The 19080-nt window shown below is 40.5% G+C and overlaps 1 long non-coding RNA gene across 1 annotated transcript; it reads right to left on the reverse strand.

Annotated features, from left to right (window-relative positions):
• Positions 1–4852: 4852 nt before the first annotated feature.
• Positions 4853–17529, reverse strand: LOC125105641 (uncharacterized). Its single transcript, XR_007128971.1, has 4 exons — positions 17429–17529; positions 9133–9168; positions 7197–7247; positions 4853–5262 (listed from the first exon to the last, which is right to left on the reverse strand). It is a non-coding gene; the product is annotated as an uncharacterized LOC125105641 (long non-coding RNA).
• Positions 17530–19080: the final 1551 nt, after the last annotated feature.

Here is a 19080-nt window from a genome sequence, read left to right on the forward strand (position 1 = left end):
CCCAAAGTGCCTTCACCAGCATAACCATCCGAGGCCTTTCAGAATGCCTGATACATTGATGTGCTAGCTCTCACAACATTACATAAGGCCAAGAGACCCATTTTATGGCAACAGCAGAAGAAGTGTGACAATAGGATCTACCATGTGCCTGCTCATCAAGAAGCAGCCAGGCTAATAGAATGGGAGAATGGGCTGTTAAAGGCTCAGCTCAGTCACCAGCTTGGGGAAAATACCCTTCAGAACTAGAGCACTCTTCTCTGTGCATATAAGATATGTGTTGAACTACCAGCCAATATAAGGTGTTAGGTTCCCAATAGTTACAACACATGAGTGGGTTAGGGAAGGAGCATGGCCCCTCTCACCATCCCTCCCAATAACCTTCTTGTGTAATTTGTATTTTCCATCCATACAAACAGAATTTTCCACGTTGAGAGGCCTTGGTGCCCAGAGGTCACAGTAAGGTTTCCACTGAACTTGAAACTGCAACTGTTACCAAGTTACTTTGGGTTTCTTTTACTGGTGGATCAGCAAGCAAAGAAAGAGCCACCTATACTGAAGGCCATGAGGAGCTGTAGTTGCTCGGTGCAGTGTGTGCCGGGAAGAGTCTCTCTGAAATTCCCAGGATTCACAAGGATGCATTTTGGTGCATCCATAGAAAATAGGTAATGATAGCAATCACAGCTCAAAGGCAAAGCAATAAGGACCTCAGTCCCCTTGGGGAGGCAGATCTCAATTATACTAGAGGCAAGTACAGTGCCTATTGGTTGCAAACTGCTGGCCCAAGTGATAGAGATCTGAGATGGAAGGTGGAGAGGGAGCTGGTGAATGGCAATTATGGCCTTAGGACCCACTGCTACTGTGGGACTGCACCTTCTTTAACTAACTCTCTCACTTTGGATCCTTTTGCAAATTTCAACTGCTACCACTTTGAGGGAAACTCTATGACTGACTATACTCAGATTGGGGGAGACTTGGAAGACTCAGACTTAGACTCATCCCTTTTCAAGGAAAAAGTGAGGGCCTCTTGTTCTCAGGAAAACAGAGGCTCCAGAGTGTATTAAGTGAGCCAGATGACACAAGGCAGAAGCATGCTGCTTGGTACCAGAGTTAGACCATTCTTTTTTTAAAGCTTATTTATTTTAGAGGGAGTGAGCATGTGAGAGAGCGAGCATGGTAGGGGTGGCTGGGGGGACAGAGTGTGAGGGAGAAAGAAACTTAAGTAAACCACGTGTGGAGCATGGGGCTTGATCTCACAACCCTGGGATCAGGGACCTGAGACAAAACAAAGAGTTGGATGCTTAACGAAATGTGCCACCTAGGCAGCCCTGTGTTAGATCATTCTTAGCCACTACTACGGCTACGGCTCTTTCTGAAGCCAGCGGCTTCATAAAGTCATGGCCTGACAGTGTTTTGCCTCACACCTATGCTATGGCATGCTCACCTGTTACTCTAGGACTTATCTGATGCCAAGACACAGACCTAGAAATTCACAGCAAGCTTTCCACATGCACACCTGGGTGCACAGGAAAATTATCTCTGTAGAGTGAACCTTGGACCAGTGGGATATGGAAGCAAGTGATAAATTCCTCCCCTTTTTTCTCCTAGAGAGACATTCCTGAGACATTGTTTACATGGCTCCATGCAATATGGTCCTTGATACCAACACAACCAATACAATTAGTTGTATTCACTGGTGGCCAGCTCAAAACACTTTCTTGTATTGGTTCTATCTCCTTTTCTATCTCACTTCCCTTGTCCTTCACTCCTGATTCTTAGTGAACCTTCCCTAACAAAATAATAGCACATGAACCCTTGGCTCAGGCTCTGTTTTCTGGGGAATCCAGGCTAAGAAAAGTGTGTCTCTGAAGATAGAAAAAAATAGATAAGTGTGCAGAAATGAAAATATTCCTCTCCACACAAAGAAAGACAAGTCAAAATTTAAGTCTAACCGTAGATAAACAGTCCCTGGTTCCAAGTGTTTACTATGGGAATATGATTTGGACTTGAGTCTTTGGTATCCAGTAGTGAGAGCTATAGAAGGGTAGTTGATAAGCCCTTTTAAATTGCCACAGGGCATTTCCATTGGAGTTCCAGAAAACTTTTCTTTAGAATTCAAGAGCAGCAAACACTCATTTTAGGATTTGTGTTGGCCCGGGGTGGTGTGGTAAGGAGGTGTGGTTGATCTTTAATGCCTCTGCAGACATTCTTTCAGCATCTTGTACTCCTCCCCTAAAACATTCAGTGTTATGTTCTCTTTTCTGTGTCCTTTATCCCAACCTTTTTAGCTACAAGTTATTTGGAAATGGTCACTTAAGATTTACATTTGAGTATTAATGACTAGTGGAGCCTAATCTGGGAGTCCTCCAAGAACCCCAGGAGGTTTTTATGGAATAACCCCTTAACTTGAAAGACTGTGTTTCTAATGGGGGGGAGTTTCTGACATCAACAGTTGGCTGGTAGAGATAGATTTGAGCATTCCTTTTTAAAAAATCACATACAGGGACGCCTGGGTGGCTCAGTTGGTTAAGCCGCTGCCTTCGGCTCAGGTCATGATCCCAGCGTCCTGGGATCGAGTCCCACATCGGGCTCCTTGTTCTATGGGGAGCCTGCTTCTCCCTCTGCCTCTGCCTGCCACTCTGTCTGCCTGTGCTCTCTCTCTCTCTCTCTCTCTGACAAATAAATAAATAAAATCTTTAAAAAAAAATTTTAAAAATCACATACACAGTTCTTATTTCTCATTCATTTCTAGTACTTAGTCCAAGCTATTTTTTTTGTGTGTCTTTCCAGATTATGATCTTTAACTATTAGATGAAAGTGTGTGTGTGTGTGTGTGTGTGTGTGTGTGGTGGGGTAACCTCAGTTTTCCCCCACCATATTATTATAAAATTGTTAATAATAAAGTTGAAAGTTAACATAACTTTATATGATCAGGCTTATACCTACCCTTAGATTTTTTTCACTACTGTTTTACTAGACTTGCTTTCTCACATATCTACATGTCAGTCCATCCCTGTATCCACCCAACAATCTATCTTATTTTTTGAAGCATTTCAAAGTAAATTGCAGGCATCTGTACTCTTTTCCCTAAATACTCCTCTGGCTAGATTTTCCTCCTAAGTAGTCTGCATGTCAGGACAAAGCGAAAAAGAATTCAGCTACTGCTGCTTAAAAACTCATTCATTACTTTGGGAATCCAGACAAAGTGAAATCCATGTATGGAATGAATGCAGTTCCATCCTATTGTTTCTCTAGCATAAAGGTCACTAAAACCATGAACATACATTTCCTGGAACTGAAGTCCTAACTCATTAATCTCTGTAGGAAGAAGAAGCCATCAAACACTCATTCTTATGTAGCCACCTGCTATAATAAAACCAGTTCTCAATTGTTTTTTCTAAATACTCAAATCATTTTGCAGTATCTTTGTGTTTATAGCTACCTGAAGCTATAAGTCATATCTTCAACTAAGTACCAAGTTCAAGCCAGACCCACGTAGGTTGTCTGATTGCATTCCTGACCCACACAGATAGCCTTTGTGGATAAAAACAGGTTGCCCCATCTTGATTGTTTCTAAATTTATGTTCTCTCTGACAGAGACCAGACATGAGTTTGCAGCCTCTCTACCAAGTGCCCTTGACAACTTCAGCCCCAGTGCTCTCTCAGGCCCAGCTGGCCCAGTGCTATTTACAACCACACAGTCAAGCACTTAATTGTTTGTTTATTTTGCATAGAATGGTCCTGTCTCCCTCCTGGTGTCTAAGAAGCCTGTCTTCTGGATCTTCACACTTAGCCCTGGGTGCTTGGCATGGGACTAGGCATGCACCTAAGACTCTACACACCCGAAAGCTTTCTTATATTCTCTCATTTCAAGTTAACGCATAATAGTAGACTGCTCGGCCTACTTGTTTCCAAACAACTGGCTCTGGGTACTTTCAAAGCGTTTCTCGCCTGATACGTGATCACGGCAGTTAATATCAGCCAGAATATTTTCCAATAAGTCCACAGGCAGTCCTGAGGAGCAGGGACTTAGAGACAGGGCTTTTCTGTGTCAGAGCCAGAATTCAGAAATGCTCTGCTTTTCTTGGGTAAAAAAAGACCCAGGGTTTTTCTTTTCAACACCCATTTGCACTGACCTCTTTTTCTGGTTTCTCAGTAAAAGGATTAAGGACTCAGGAAGTATTGGGGGGGAAATAGCTCGTTTAGCTGGAGAGGGGGCTTGGGCAAGTCTGACACGGTCGGGGGTGGAAATGCCATGAAGGAGCTTCTTTTGCTCGGTTTCTGGCTGTTCTAGGAGCCCAGTTCTCTGGCGAACCCTGGTCCATCCCACAGCGATGTGCATGGCAGTATGTGTGTTATGTACATTAAATAAGCACATCCTGGGAGTTAGCAGGACACAGGGTGCTGAAGGAAAAGGTGGGGCCATTCATTCACCAATACCTTAATAACCCAAATCATTTACATCAACTTCCAGAGGGTCCAATCTCTTCTGAGAATATAGCCCATGGCAATGTGTCAATCCTTACATGTAACATGTGTGTGTTTGACTAAATAATAAATACACTGATGTGCTTAAAAATGAAAACAGACTCAGCCAATAGATAAATGTGCCTCTCTTTCTTCTAAATTTCCCCAGAGAAACTTCCTTCTCATTCTGAATTTTTTTTTAAAGATTTTATTTATTTATTTGACAGAGAGAAATCACAAGTAAGCAGAGAGGCAGGCAGAGAGAGAGGAGGAAGCAGGCTCCCCGCTGAGCAGAAAGCCCGACGTGGGGCTCGAACCCAGGACCTGGGATCATGACCTGAGCCGAAGGCAGCGGCTTAACCCACTGAGCCACCCAGGCGCCCTCGTTCTGAATTTTATACGACAGAAAAATCATCTACAAACGCACTGGAAATATTGGAAAATAGTATCACTGAGGTCTGATGGTAGGTGACAGCAACTGGGTCCCATGGCTTATTTCTGACCTGAGCTGGATTTAATTCTAGAACCCAGGTGGGGTACAAAGTGACCTTCTTTTCATTATCCTTGTTTTTGCTATGATTTTACAGTGGTTGCAGTGAAGAACAGGCTGAGAGAAATCCTTAGGGGCTTATCATCAAAATTGGATATAGAAACATTGATATAAGGCACCCAGCCAGAAGCCAATTGTCTAGACAAGAGTGAGTCCCAGAGCTGCTGCTTTTGTGTTTCTTCCTTCATCTGCCATTCTATAAGATCATTGCCTTCAATATTTTTCAGATCAATCTTCTCAGGAATGGTCTGGAAAACAAAAAAGCAGGGAGAACAAACTTTGCTAGAAGAAATTTAAGTGCACTGGGGGAGCAGAGATGGGGCAGCTCTACCATGATCTTGACAAGGAAGCAAAATGGGATATTCAAGGCACCACTCAATTCTCCCATCCACATCTGCACGTGCAGTGGCCTTGGATTCCCATCAGAGCCCACATGCTATGATGTCTGGAGATTGGTGAGACCCCTACAGCCACCTCAGATACAGCCCGTAGGTTGTCAGATTGGGACCCCTGTGACTCATGAAGATATTTACAGGCAGTAGCCAGCCCTGCAGGGATGAGGAGGACTTACCTATTTTACAACTAGAGCCTGCTCAGAAGTAAGATGAGAAGTTAATAATTCTCTTGTCCCTCCTTAAACCCTGATTCTCACACTGGAGGCTGTTAGCAAACCCATAGTCTATTTATGAGAGTTCCCAGAGCAGATTAAACATACAGTTTAATACATATAATATATAATATTATATGTATATAATATAATATAATTATTATATTATATATATAATAATATAATAATTATATTATATTATATACATATAATATTATATATTATATATATATACATATATATATATACACATATATATATATACATATATACATATATACATATACATATACATACATATACATATATTATATATATATATATATATATATATATATATATATATACAGTTAGGAGGGCAATCCTAAAAAGTTTTCACCAGAGGAGGAAGTGGAACATGGTAAGCAAAGCCAACAGAACAGCTGAAGGCAGAGATGGCAGGGCTTAAATGTTAGGTTAATAGTGACAGTATTAGGTGGGATTATTGTGCACATAGTAACAGAAAGTCCACTATAAGGATATCTATTATTTACTGACGAAAAATTTGAGCTAGGCAGGTTTCGGTCAGCAACTTCACAATGCGAGGACAGAGTTAGAGTCTTTGTCATTCTCTTGATCATCCCCTCATGGTCACAAAATGGTTGCCATAACTCCAGGCATCATGACCTCACAAAGCCATTTCCAAAGGCAGCTAGCAGAAATGTTTATCATAAGCCTTCTATTTTTTATTAATTATAATTGTAGCTAACATTTTTGAGCATTTACAATATGCCAGGGGCTACTCAAAGTACTTTGTATGTGCTACATATATTTAATTCTACAACAGATAAGAAAAACCAAAGCCCAGAGAGTATAATTAACTTTATCAGGGATTCACAGATAAGAACTGGAAGAGCCAAGCATCAAACCCTGGCATTTTGGCTCCAGAGCCCTTGTAGTGCCAAACTGCCTCTCAACTAGGCAAGAAGAGGTTTCTCAGAAGCACACCCCCTCCCTACCCCCCCACCGCCCCCCCATCCCCGCCCAGTGGACTTTGCCTTATGCTTTATCGTTTAAACCTGGGTGCATGACCACCCTGGCTACAAGGGAGCAGGGAATATGAGTATCTGCCCATTTAAACCTATAGAAGGATGGGGGGCTGTGAAGGTCAGTTGAGTAGCCAACCCAAAGTGTCTGCCACAGTTACAAAAGAAACCATGGCCTTTGTCATAGGGGAAAAGTTCTGGGGCACTAAGGGCTTGCTTAGGTGACAGTCTGGGGTCTCACAGGGCTTTTTGGCTTATTGCCCCTGGGGGGGAAGAAACAAGCTTCCACTCAAGAACAGCCAGAAATAGCAAAATGCCAGCAGCCCAACAGTCTTATCTCTCAGCCGTTCACTGGAGTGTCTGTGCATAAGCAGTTCTTAATAAATTATTCATCCTGATTTAATAGGGAGGAAATAAAATGCAACAGGTGTGGTTCTTCCTGCTTGTTGAATGGCTCTAAAACAAGCTTTCAGACACTGGTCGCCTCGGGGATAGTAGCAGGAGGACAAATCTGCTATATTTTCAGCTAATTACCCAAATGTTACAATACCTGTCAAATGGGGACATTTTGTTCCAGTGTCAGTGATCATAGACTAGAACTCTGGAAAGGAAAGGAGAGTAACATAAGCAATTTGCTTTACATATACACTGAAAAAGCCTCTCAGATGCAAGACATGGTCACGTTCCAAATGTTATTGTACCTACTTGTAAACTTGGGTAGAACCTCATTTTAATAAGCTTAAAGAGACTTCCAAATTGCTACATTAGATGCAAATCTCATTAAACTTGAAGCCTACTGCTATACTATACTAAAATACACTGCATTGTTTCCTGGGTTTAAAAGTCACTTGTACAGAGCAAATGTTAGGTGCACAATTTATTTGCAAATGGCATGTGTGGGAGGGAGGAAGGGGTGGGTGCCAAGGGATGAGCCTGCCTTGTGCCAACCCATTAGAGCCAGAGAAGGTAAATGATGCTACTACATTTTTCTGCAGTGATTATAGTTGAATGCAGCACAATATCTTAATGAAATATGACATGTTTTTCAAATGTTAGGTGGATATGTTTTGCAATTTTATAAATTGCATGGTTGTTTGTTTTTGCCCCAATTCCTCTGTTTCTTTTTTGGTCAGGAACTCATTGTATTGGCACTAACAGCTAAGGAATGCTGTAAAATGAACAGGGTTTTGAGTTGTCGTTTTCTGTTCAGAAAATAAAGGTTCACTAAAGACAGTCTGCAAGTAGGAGATGCTTAGAGCTCCAAAGCAAACCTCCCCAGATCTGCTGCTTTCTCTCCCGGGCCCTGGAGACAGCCATCACTCCTACTGTCCCTAATCTCTTTGAGCCTCAGCTTCCTTATCTGCAAAATAGGGAACTGGATTCTTGTGATCTCTTTTGAAGTTGTGAGGTTCTAAAATTCTTTGATTCTACACACCCTGGATCAGGATTTAACAGAATCGCCAAATTTGATAAATATCACTAAGTCACAACTGACACGCTTTCCATATGCTGTTGAGAATATTTAACAAAGCAGACAAAACATTACATGAAAAGGAAATATCTTCATCCAAAAAAACGGATGATTAAAAGGATAAATATTTCTCAGTGCTTTGTCTGTCTGAGATTTTGTTCCTCCACATCATTTCTACACTGACAATGTTAATGTGTAAAGCTCTCTCAAGGCATGGAAATAGCCTTGTTCACTTGGATGTTAAAATGGCATTTTCCCTACATTATGCTTTATGAATGGAAGGTTAATGAAATTGTGCATGTTTCAGTTTTCACTCTACAGGTTATTTTGTAATGGGGATGAGGCTGTTCTGCCTTTAATTTGGTGCTTTATTAAATTAAATGTATTTCAAAGGAAGGGCCATTTTATTCTACTATTCTGCCTTATATTCACAAGCAAGAGGGCATGCTAACTGCTTCTCTTCTTGATACTTTTAGAAGCCTCTTGTTTTCAGTGAATATGGTATAAGTCCATATTTTATGTGCAGAAAACGGAATTTTCTTTAAATGAAAAGTCTTTAAACTAAGGCAGGAGTTTCCTTTTGGATTCCTATGGTTTGTTCTCATCTCATCTCATCTTTAAAAAAAAAAGGCTTCAAGCCATCAACTCTTAACTCAATGGTTTTCAACTAATAGGCTTAACAGACCCCTTAACTCAGTGGTTCTTGGTTGGAGGTTATTGGCATTGGATGGGACAGTATTCAGTTTGCATGACTGACCCATGCATTGCAAGGTATTTGGCATTCCTGGTTCTCACTCACTAAATGCCAGAGCACCCTCTGATCACTGTGACACTCATGCCAGCCCCACACACATTTCCAAATGCCACCTGCTCCGAAAGAGTCCAAAGTGGAAATGACCCTCTGGGGGAAAAAAAATAGAGGTCTAATAATAAGAGATTAGTTTTCAAAAACCCAAAGAGGGTTTGTATCCACTTGTGGAGAAACGTGGCTTTATCATGTCTTCAGTTAACATACCTTGGTGACTTCATTACTCCCTTGATGATGATTCTTCTATTAAGAGAAAAAGCATAAGAGAGGGTGTTTGAGGATGACATGACTTATTAAAAATAATACACTTTTCCTGGATTTTAAATAAGAATGGAAGCTTTCATTAGGTACCTTTATAGAAAGCATAGATTTACTTCTCTTTCATACTATATAAATAGAATAAGTGTGGTCCATCGTAAAGTAACCCTTGAGAAGTAAAGATTCTGCATAATAGGAAACACACACAGGAGAAGGAGTAGATTTTGTTTTCATGCTCCAGGTTCCTCTGTAGTATCAGGGTTTTGAATTCCAATAAAATTCAGCAAACAGGCATTGAGTGCTAAATGAAACAGATGTTCTTTTGGGTCCTGGGAAGGTAAAAGATGAGTAAGACACGTTCTCTGCTTTTGTGAGCTGTGCCTGGGAGACCAACTCTTGGATAACCAGGATTTAAAAATAGTAAACATCACCACAGAGGTATGTTTACATGCTCCAGGACTCAGGTAAAAATATAGTTGGTTTCACCTGGGCATAGAAGGGTCGGGAGTGGTGTGGGGGAGAGAGATGGAGACCGGAGGATTGAGAAAAATGCCTTAGAAAGAAGGTATCAAGTGAGTTGGACCTTGAAGAATAAATTGGTATTTGCTAGGTGGTAATGGGGTAGGGAACGAAATTGCTAGCAGAGAAGAGCATGTATGTACATGGTCCAAAAGTGTGAAAGAGGATGGAGAAAATCCAGTGTGGTGGGTCACTGGCGGAAGGGTGCTAGAGGGGAGGGTAGAAGATAAGTCATGAATGTCAGTGTCCTGGTATGCCAGGCGAAGAAGCTGGAGCTTAATTACAGGTGGAAAGAAATCAATTTATATTTTTAAGCAGGAAAATGGAATAATCAGATTTATCTTGGGACAAGAACCCTGATGGCAATATGGAAGGTGGGTAAATGTAGAAAAACTTCAACCAGGGATATCAGTTAAGTGAATTGACTTGGAAACTTCACTTTTAAACACTCATTCAGGGGAGCCTGGGTGGCTCAGTCAGTTAAGTGTCTGCCTTCAGCTCAGGTCATGGTCCCAGGATCCTGGGATCAAGCCCCACATCAGGCTCTCTGTTCAGTGGGGAGTCTGCTTCTCTCTCTCCCTCCACTCCTCCCCAACTTGTGCTCTCTCTTGTTCACTCACTCTCTCAAATAAATAAATTTTAAAAAGATCTTTAAGCACTCATTCATAAGATTTGGAAAGCCAGGTTAACCCATAGCAAAATAAAGGCAGGTAATATGTTTGAGGATTTTCACCAATGAAAAACAATTTTCACTGAAGTATAATTAATATCCAGTGTTATAGTCATTTCAGGTAAACAGTGTAATGATATAACAATTCTATATAGTACTCAGTGCTTATCATAATAAGTATACTCTTAATCCCCTTTATTTCACTCATCCCCTCACCCATCTCCCCTCTGACAACCACCAGTTTGTTCTCTGTATTTTTGTCTCTTTTTTCTTTGTTCATTTTTTTGTTGTTTCTTAAATTCCACATATGAATGAAATCCTATGGTATTTGTCCTTCTCTGTCTGATTTATGTCATTTAGGATTATACCCTCTAGGTCTACCCATATTGTTGCAAATGGCAAGATCTCATTCTTTTTATGGCTAATTACTTATGGCTAAGTAATATTCCATTGTGTACATATACCTCTTCTTCTTTATCCATTCACCTGTGGATGGATACTTGGACTGCTTCCATATTCTGGCTATTGTAAATAATGCTGCAATAAACATAGGGGTGCATATGTATTTTCAAATTAATGTCTTCATTTTCTTTGGGTAAATACCCAGTAATGCAATTGCTGGATTGTAGGGTAGTTCTATTTTTAACTTTTTGAGGAATCTTCATACTACTTTCTGGACTAGCTGCACCTGTTTGCTTTCCCACCAATAGTACATGAGGGTTCCCCTTTCTCCACATCCTCGCCAATACCTGTTGTTTCTTATGTTGTTCATTTTAGCCATTCTGACAGGTGTGAGGTGATATCTCATTGTGATTTTGATTTTCATTTTCCTGATGATGAGTGATGTTGAGCATCTTTTCATGTGTTTGTTGTCCATCTATCTGTATGTCTTCTTTGGAGAATTATCTATGCATGTCTTGTGCCCATTTTTAAATTGCATTATTTGTTTTTTCAGTGTTGAGTCATATAAGTTCTTTATATATTTTGGATACTAACCCTTTATGGGATATGTCATTTGCAAATATGTTCTTTCATTGCATAGGTTGCCTTTTTGATGGTTTCCTTTACTGTGCGAAAGCTTTTTATTTTGGTGTAGTCCCAATAGTTTGTTTCCCTTGCCTGGGGAGAAATACCTAGAAAATGTTTCTAGGCTGATGTCAAAGAAATTACTATTCATCACTGTACACTTTAATGATTTTCCCTATTACTGATATTTTGAGTGCCCCTCCAACCACTATTCCGTTCTGAACAAGGAAGCATGAAACAATTTTTGGTACCAGACCACCATGTTTGTATGATACCTGAGTCAGAGATTCACAGTAGGCACAAAAACAGTCATCAAAAGCCTAGGTGGATTGGCTGTGGGTTCAGGGCAGTGACAGCTGCCCTTTGTTGGATAAGGACTATTTAGCAACCAGATCCTCGCAGGGTATCTGAGCACAAGGCATAGACAGAGACTTATAGAAAACACAATGGCAAAGAAGCCATGATACACAGGAAAAAGCTCACAGAAGAAACAAGAAGAGGCTGAGAAGGGCAGAGTGGTCAGTCAGAAGCAGGAGAAAAAAAGAGATGCTATACCGGCACAGAGCTGACTTCTGTCGGTGGGGCACCAGTGTCCGTCTTGAGAGGTCCTCCTAAGCTTGCAGGTCTATTGTTCCACATTTGAAGCCCTTCTCATCACCTATGCAAGGTTCTCATGCCAAGAAGCTGGCTGTGGGGTTGCTCAGATTTTTTCCTGCTCTTTTTTATGCCCTTTTATCTCTTAGAAAATAAATTCAAATGAACTGAGGTCACTTTTATAAGTTTCTGTGTCTTGCAAACTATAGAAAACGTACACAACTCCCTAAGTGAGATGTTGGCATTTCTTCATAGTTAAGGACAGAAACAGCATTTGCTGAGGACTTGTTATGTGCCAGGCACAGTCCCAAGAGCTGTATGTGCATGATCCACAATTCAATCCCATGGCAACTCTGAGAGAGAGAGATTTTTCCATTATCCCCATTTTTACAGATGAGGAAAAGGTCTCAGAGAAGTGAAATAACATGCCCACGTGCGCAGCTAGTGAGCGGCAGAAGCAGGGTCTGAATCCAGACTCACCGGAGGCTAGAACTGACATTCTTGACAGCTGTACCATTGTGGTAGAGATGGCCAGTTGCTCCCCCCAACTCATGCTCCACCTTCCATAGAACATAGTTGTTGCTGAGAAGTCACTACCTCGCTGGTCAGTACAGTTCCCAACCTCCTTGCTTCTAGGGAAAGCCATGGGACCAATTTTTGCCAGTGGTATATGAACTTTGGTTTCCTGTGAGCAGAATGCTCTCTCCACACTCTCCTCTTCTGCCAGCTGAACACAGATGAGAGGGTTAAGACTTCTTCAAGGAACAACACAGCCACAATGTGGAAGAGCCCATTTCCCTGAGTCATAACATGGAAGAAAATTAATCACTGAAGAGGAACACCTGCGTTGTATTATTACATGAGCAGGAAATAAACTGAGATACTTAGGTCTTTTTTTTTTTTTCCACAGTCTAATACAGCTGTGTTGTCTCCCTTTCTTGCCTTGAATGTAAAGAGCAGAATGAGAAGCTTAAAGCTCTAACCTCTCATGCCCGGGGTAGGTTACCCAAGGTTGTTAAAGGATTGTGGTAACTATTTCGATTTCACTTTTCCCCCACACCAGCTATAGTTCTCTTGTTTTATCCAGCATAACAGAAAAACCAGAAGGTGTCATAAACACAGAGTGTGTTTGTAAACACATTGTTCTCATGCCTTCTCAAAATTCTTGAAGATTCAGGAGGAAACAAAACAGCAGAGCTCTGAGCCTAGTAGCACCTCTCATCTGTTAGCGGCCTCCATTCTTGTCCAGCTTATGTTTCGATTTCACTTCCTATTTTACACCCCCACCTGCTGAATTGCAGCCACCTTTGGTGTGAAACCCAGCACCTGTTTGATGGGCTCGTGAGAGATGACGCAGCTGTTTTCAGTAGTAAGCAAAAGAGTAACACACCTGGGAAGAGACAGAGACTGGAAAGGATAGAAGCTAAGGAATTTGAAGAGCTGCCTGTACTGCTACCTGTTTGTGGACTATGTCACTGATGGTGAGCAACAGGGATCCATCCCACAGGGCCCTTAAAGGGAGACATATAGAATGCACCTGGAGTTACCTGCCTGAGGAGATAGAGGAGAAAGAATTTACTCAAGAGTAACCATTCTTACTGGTCAAGAGTTGCCCTGTGGGTTGGTAAGACCCCTACACTCCCAGGTTTCACATTCTTGAGGACCAATCTGGGAGGTATACCATGCTCAGGTATCAAAGAGGCCCCATTAAAAGGAGGAGAGGATAGGGGAAGGGGCTCTGGCAGCGTCTGATATAGGCTTCAATGCTGGGAAATGCAGGTGGGATTCGAACCCATACCTTCTGGTATGTCACTGCCACCATGTCACTGCTCACTTGGCTGGGCGGAAAGAAGGCAGGCCTGAGAGTTGGAACATTTGTCTGTAATTCTGGAATTGCTGCTACTTGCTACTTGACCTAGACAAACCATTTAATATCTGGACCTCAGTCTCCTTATTTCTAACATAAGCATACTAGACTAATTCATTAATTCCCAACATGTGTCCAGTGGTAATGTTGCAGAATGTTGTTTAACAGGTATAGCTGGGAAGAAAAGGTTTTCTGCCCAAACAAGACTGGTAAATGGAACTAATGAAGTTCTATAGATTTCTTCATTAACAGGTATCTCAGAGTCTTTATAATATATATTATACAAGATCCTTTATTTGAGAAACATCTTATAGAACTAGGTTGATTTTTATTCTAATATTTATTGAGCACTGTTTTCCAGGAATCATGCCAAGAATTTATGATTTTTTTAAAATTCATTTTTTAAAAGGTTTTATTTATTTTTTTGCCAGACAAAGATCACAAGTAGGCAGAAGAGGCAGGGAGAGGGGGGTGGGGGGAAAGCAGGCTCTCTGCTGAGCAGAGAGCCCGAAGCAGGGCTCTATCCCAGGACCCTGGGATCATGACCAGAGCTGAAGGCAGAAGCTTTAACCCACTGAGCCACCCAGGCACCCCTAAAATTCATTTTTTAAATATTTTATTTGAGAGAGAGAGAGAGCACAAGCAGGGGGAGCAGCAGAGGGAGAGGGAGAAGCAGGCTCCCAGCTGAGCAGGGAGCCCAATGTGGGACTCAATCCCAGGACCCAGTGATCATAACCTGAGGCAAAGGCAGATACCAAACTGACTGAGCCACCCAGATACCCCCAAAATTCATTTATTTTTTAAAAACAGTATTTGTTGAGCTCCTGCTATGTATACCACATGGTTCCTGGCACTGGATATACCTCCATGAATAAGACAAAATCCTTTTTTTTTACTTGGAGGTAAGATAGAGAGAAGAAAGGCAATAAACAGATTCATGAACAAAAGAATTGGCATTCACCATTTCATCTTATTCCCGCAACCACCAGTGAGACAGGAACTTTTAAAATTATGCCTATCTTGTAAATAATAAGACTGAGGATTTGCGAGGGTAACATTTAAAATCACAGAGGTAGAAATGACAGAACTAAGACTATATCTGCATTAAAGCCTGCTTGAACTATGTCGACATCAGGTGCATAGATTGAAATAATCAGTATCCTGGGACTCTTACATACTTTGCATTGATCCATGTTCAGCTCATGCCAGTAACCACTATGGTCTTAACCACTCTGCTCTATTGTCTCTTCCACCATCTTAAAGGTCAGTGCCCTGCAAAACACCAGCTTGAGAAACAATACACCAGAGATATTATGGAGGAAGGATCTTTCAGCCCTAATGAAACAAGTGGCAGCAAAAGATTTTGCTTAAACACAGGGCAGAGAGTCAGAGCTCAAATGATTGAGAAGTGACAGTATTGTAAAGTATTTCATAAAGTACTGGGAGTTATGCCTTTCAACAACTCTGAGTAGACTTACATTATTCTCTTCTTACCATAATAATTAAATTTTTTCTCTATAAAAAGTAAATGATGTTGTGGAAGTTCTTGCAACTTTAATAATCTAAGGAGTGACTTGTCAGTGATAAGCTGATTTAAAAAGCATATACTTTATCTTTGAAGAAGATAAAAAATCTTTGAAGAAAATAAAAAATCCAGGGCCCAATTTTTATGATCCCTTGGTCTGTGATATCACTATCAGAAATAATAAAGTAGGGAAAGGAGGATTATGCTTCACTGTGTGTGTCCTATTGAAATGGTCAGGATGGTTGAATATTAGAACTAAGAAATATTCTTTGAAGGTATGAACTATTTGTATGTAGATAACACTTTCTTAAGTCCTTTGCTATCTTTACTATTCAAAGACTTTTCTTAAAACTTCATCTTCATCTAGATCTAATCTGACTCTAAAGTTTCCCAGCCAAAAGGAATTTGAGAGAGTTATAGTTCACATGAAATCTCTACAGTAGATGGAAACCTCTCTTTTCTTCTCTCTCTCTCTCTCTCTCTCTCTCTCACACACACACACACACACACACACACAATATTATCTTTAGATAACAAAGTAACCAGATTTGAAAAATGGAAAAAAAACAAAAACAAAACAGATGGCTTTTTTGGTAAATTTTCACAGGTAAAGGGTCACAAACAATTAAAACAACACAAGGTAATCTTAAAAAGATGGGACCTCAATCATCTGAGGCCTTTAGATCCACATCCCCACTGGCATTGGGATGTAGGAAAAAATATCAGAAGAATAGTGCCTTTTACTTCCATCAATTGATATTCAATGGGGTCATGCTCTTTAGGTGTGCACTAGGTAAAGGAATGGGAAGGGGACAAAGAGCAGGAGAATCAATGTGCTGACCATTCACCATAGACCACATGTTGTTGTTTTTAATGTATTATCTTATTTAATAGGGCTGAGAGAGGAATCATGTATCTTTGATTTCTGACTGAGATGCAAGTAAAAGTGATTTGAAATGTGTTGGAGGCTGTGCTGGGATAATATTAAGAGCCCTAACACTTTTAGGACTTTAGGACATTAACCCCTAAGGCAAGCCTCAAAAACTTCTCAACAAGAAAACATGGTCACCTGTGAAGAACCTCTTTTGAATAACCAAGGTTTCATCAAACATGGAATGATTTTACAGTGTTCAAGTAGATGATCAAGGCAAATGCATCTTCTGTTTTAAACAGGTCATAACAGAAAACTAATTGCAAATGATTGCAAAAAGAAAAGAGCAGGGTATATGGATAGTGAGATAGAAAAACACATTATGAAAGGCCATCTCATTAGGTCTTTGAAATTATTGGTTCAGGATTCCTGGGCCCTGGTTAAGAGGAAGTAAATGTTTAGCTGTAGTTCTCATCGTTAACAAGGAGGAGGCCATTTGCTAACTATACAAGAATTCTTTGGATACTCATGTAAATTTGGAAAAAAGAGAACAAACGCTTGCAAAAGAAACTTTTGCTTGTCCTAGTAGAATAAAAACAGAACTGTAACTGCTTTCTAGCAATTATTGGGATAGTAAAGGTCTAGTGTTTTGTTTCAGAGGGGATTTAGTGCAACTATACCTCCTACACTTTGATCTCTTTGATCCTTTCTACCTTGTTGACTCCAAGTGTAGACTCCCCTGCCTGGGGTCAAAAACCTACCTCCAGCCTGAGATAGCCTAGTTTTTCATCAGGATGACACAAACAGGACACCTCCCACTCTATAAGCCTATACAGGTGGTCATTAGAAGGAACTACCCGTAATAGGTACAGGTGGCTATTTTTCCCCTTTATTAATCCATCAAATATATTTTGAGACATTCTCATGTCTTTACCAGGCCTTGGGCACACCAGAGTGAATTATACCTTGTCATCTTTGTAGAGCTTTCAGTTTAGGATAAGTGACAGATAAAGTCAGAGCAAACCACAGTATGGTAGTTAATGGGACAGACATATAGTTGGGGAGCACAGAGAATAGATGCTTCAGAAGACTGTGGAAAGTTTGAAAGTTTCCCCACGTTGCCAAGCAATAATGACTATGAAAAGATTGGAATAAAAATTTTTCTTTGTGTACCTTGTTCTGTTGGTGTCCAAACATATGAATGTCCTTTTGGAAGTCTACCATACTTCTTTTCCCTGAACGCTGTCAGCTCTTGAGGGTTGAATGACTCTGGCCCTGAGGACCTATTGGTGGCTTATTATGGAATGAATATTTGTGTCTCCTCAAAATTCATACTTGGGAGCCATACCCCACATTGTGATGGTGTTAGGATGTGTGGCCTTTGGAAGGTTATTTGATTTAGATGAGGTCATAGGATGGAGCCTCCAGAAATGGGCTTACTGCCCTTATATGAGTCAGGAGAGAGATTATTTCCTCTCATTTCTCTGGCATGCGAGGATACCCCGAGAAGTCAGCAGTCTGCAACACAGAAGAGAGCTTTCAACCAAATCTGCCCATGCTGGCACCTTGATAATGGACTTGCAGCTTCCAGAACCATGAGAAATAAATTTCCGGTTTCTTTGTCATTTAGCCAGTCTATGGTATTTTGTTTTAGCAGCCTGATCTGACTAAGACATGGCCTCTTGCTTACCTTCACTTAGTCTTACAGGTCACATTGGTTACATGCTGTCTGAATCCTTTTGCAGGCTTGTTACAAAGGCAGTGCTGGGCACACATCCAGCTGAAGAGCTTGGCCTTCATTATTGTCTTTTAACCAAAGCACAATGTCAGCTTTGTCTCTTTTATTATGCTGATAGCCAGCACTAATCAAATTTAACATTTTTGTCCTTCTATTCATTTTCTGTAGCTATCATTCCTCTGATACTTCATTACCTACTTCCTCAGAAGACATAGTTTTTATTCAAGGTGGCAGGGGTGGTGGTGGAGAAGAAGCTGTTGCAAAAGATTTATCCAAGCAGAAATTCCCATAAAATCAGTTAATATCAATTCAATGAAAACTGAAGTGTCTATTTTGTGCCAAGTAGAGACAATTTAAATTTGGGGAATATAAACTGACATATATGCAAATAAATGAGGGGATGCAAAGCAGTGTACAGATTTAATGCAATCCCTATCAAAATGCCAACAGCATTTTTCACAGAACTAGAACGATCCTGAAATTTGAATGGGACCACAAAAGACCCTGAATAGTCAAAGCGATCTTGAAAAAGAAAAAACTGGAGGTATCACAATTCCAGACTTTGAGTTATGTTACAGAGCTGTATTAATCAAAACAGTATGGTCCTGGCACAAAAATAAGCACACAGATCAATGGAATAGAATAGAAAACCCAGAAATAAACCCATGATTATATGGTCAATTAATCTTTGACAAAGGAGGAAAGAACATACAATGAGCAAAAGATAGTCTCTTAAACAAACGGTTTTGGGAAAATTGGACTGGAACATGCAAAAGAATGAAGCTTGACTTTCTTAAACCACACACAAAAATAAACTCAAAATGAATTAAAGACATAAATGTGAGACCTGAAACCATAAAAATCCTAGAACAGAGCACAGGCAATAATGTCTAACGTCAGCCATAGCAACATTTTTCTAGATGTGTCTCTTGAGTCAAGGGAAACAAAAGCAAAAACAAACTATTGGGACTACATCAAAATAAAAAGCTGCTGCACAGTGAAGGAAATAGTTAAACTAAGATATAACTTACTGTATGGGGGAATATATTTGCAAATGGTATTTCCGATAAAGAGTTAGTATCCAAAA

This window comes from Lutra lutra, chromosome 7, assembly GCF_902655055.1.
Source record: "Lutra lutra chromosome 7, mLutLut1.2, whole genome shotgun sequence".
Classification (NCBI taxonomy): Eukaryota; Metazoa; Chordata; class Mammalia; order Carnivora; family Mustelidae; genus Lutra; species Lutra lutra.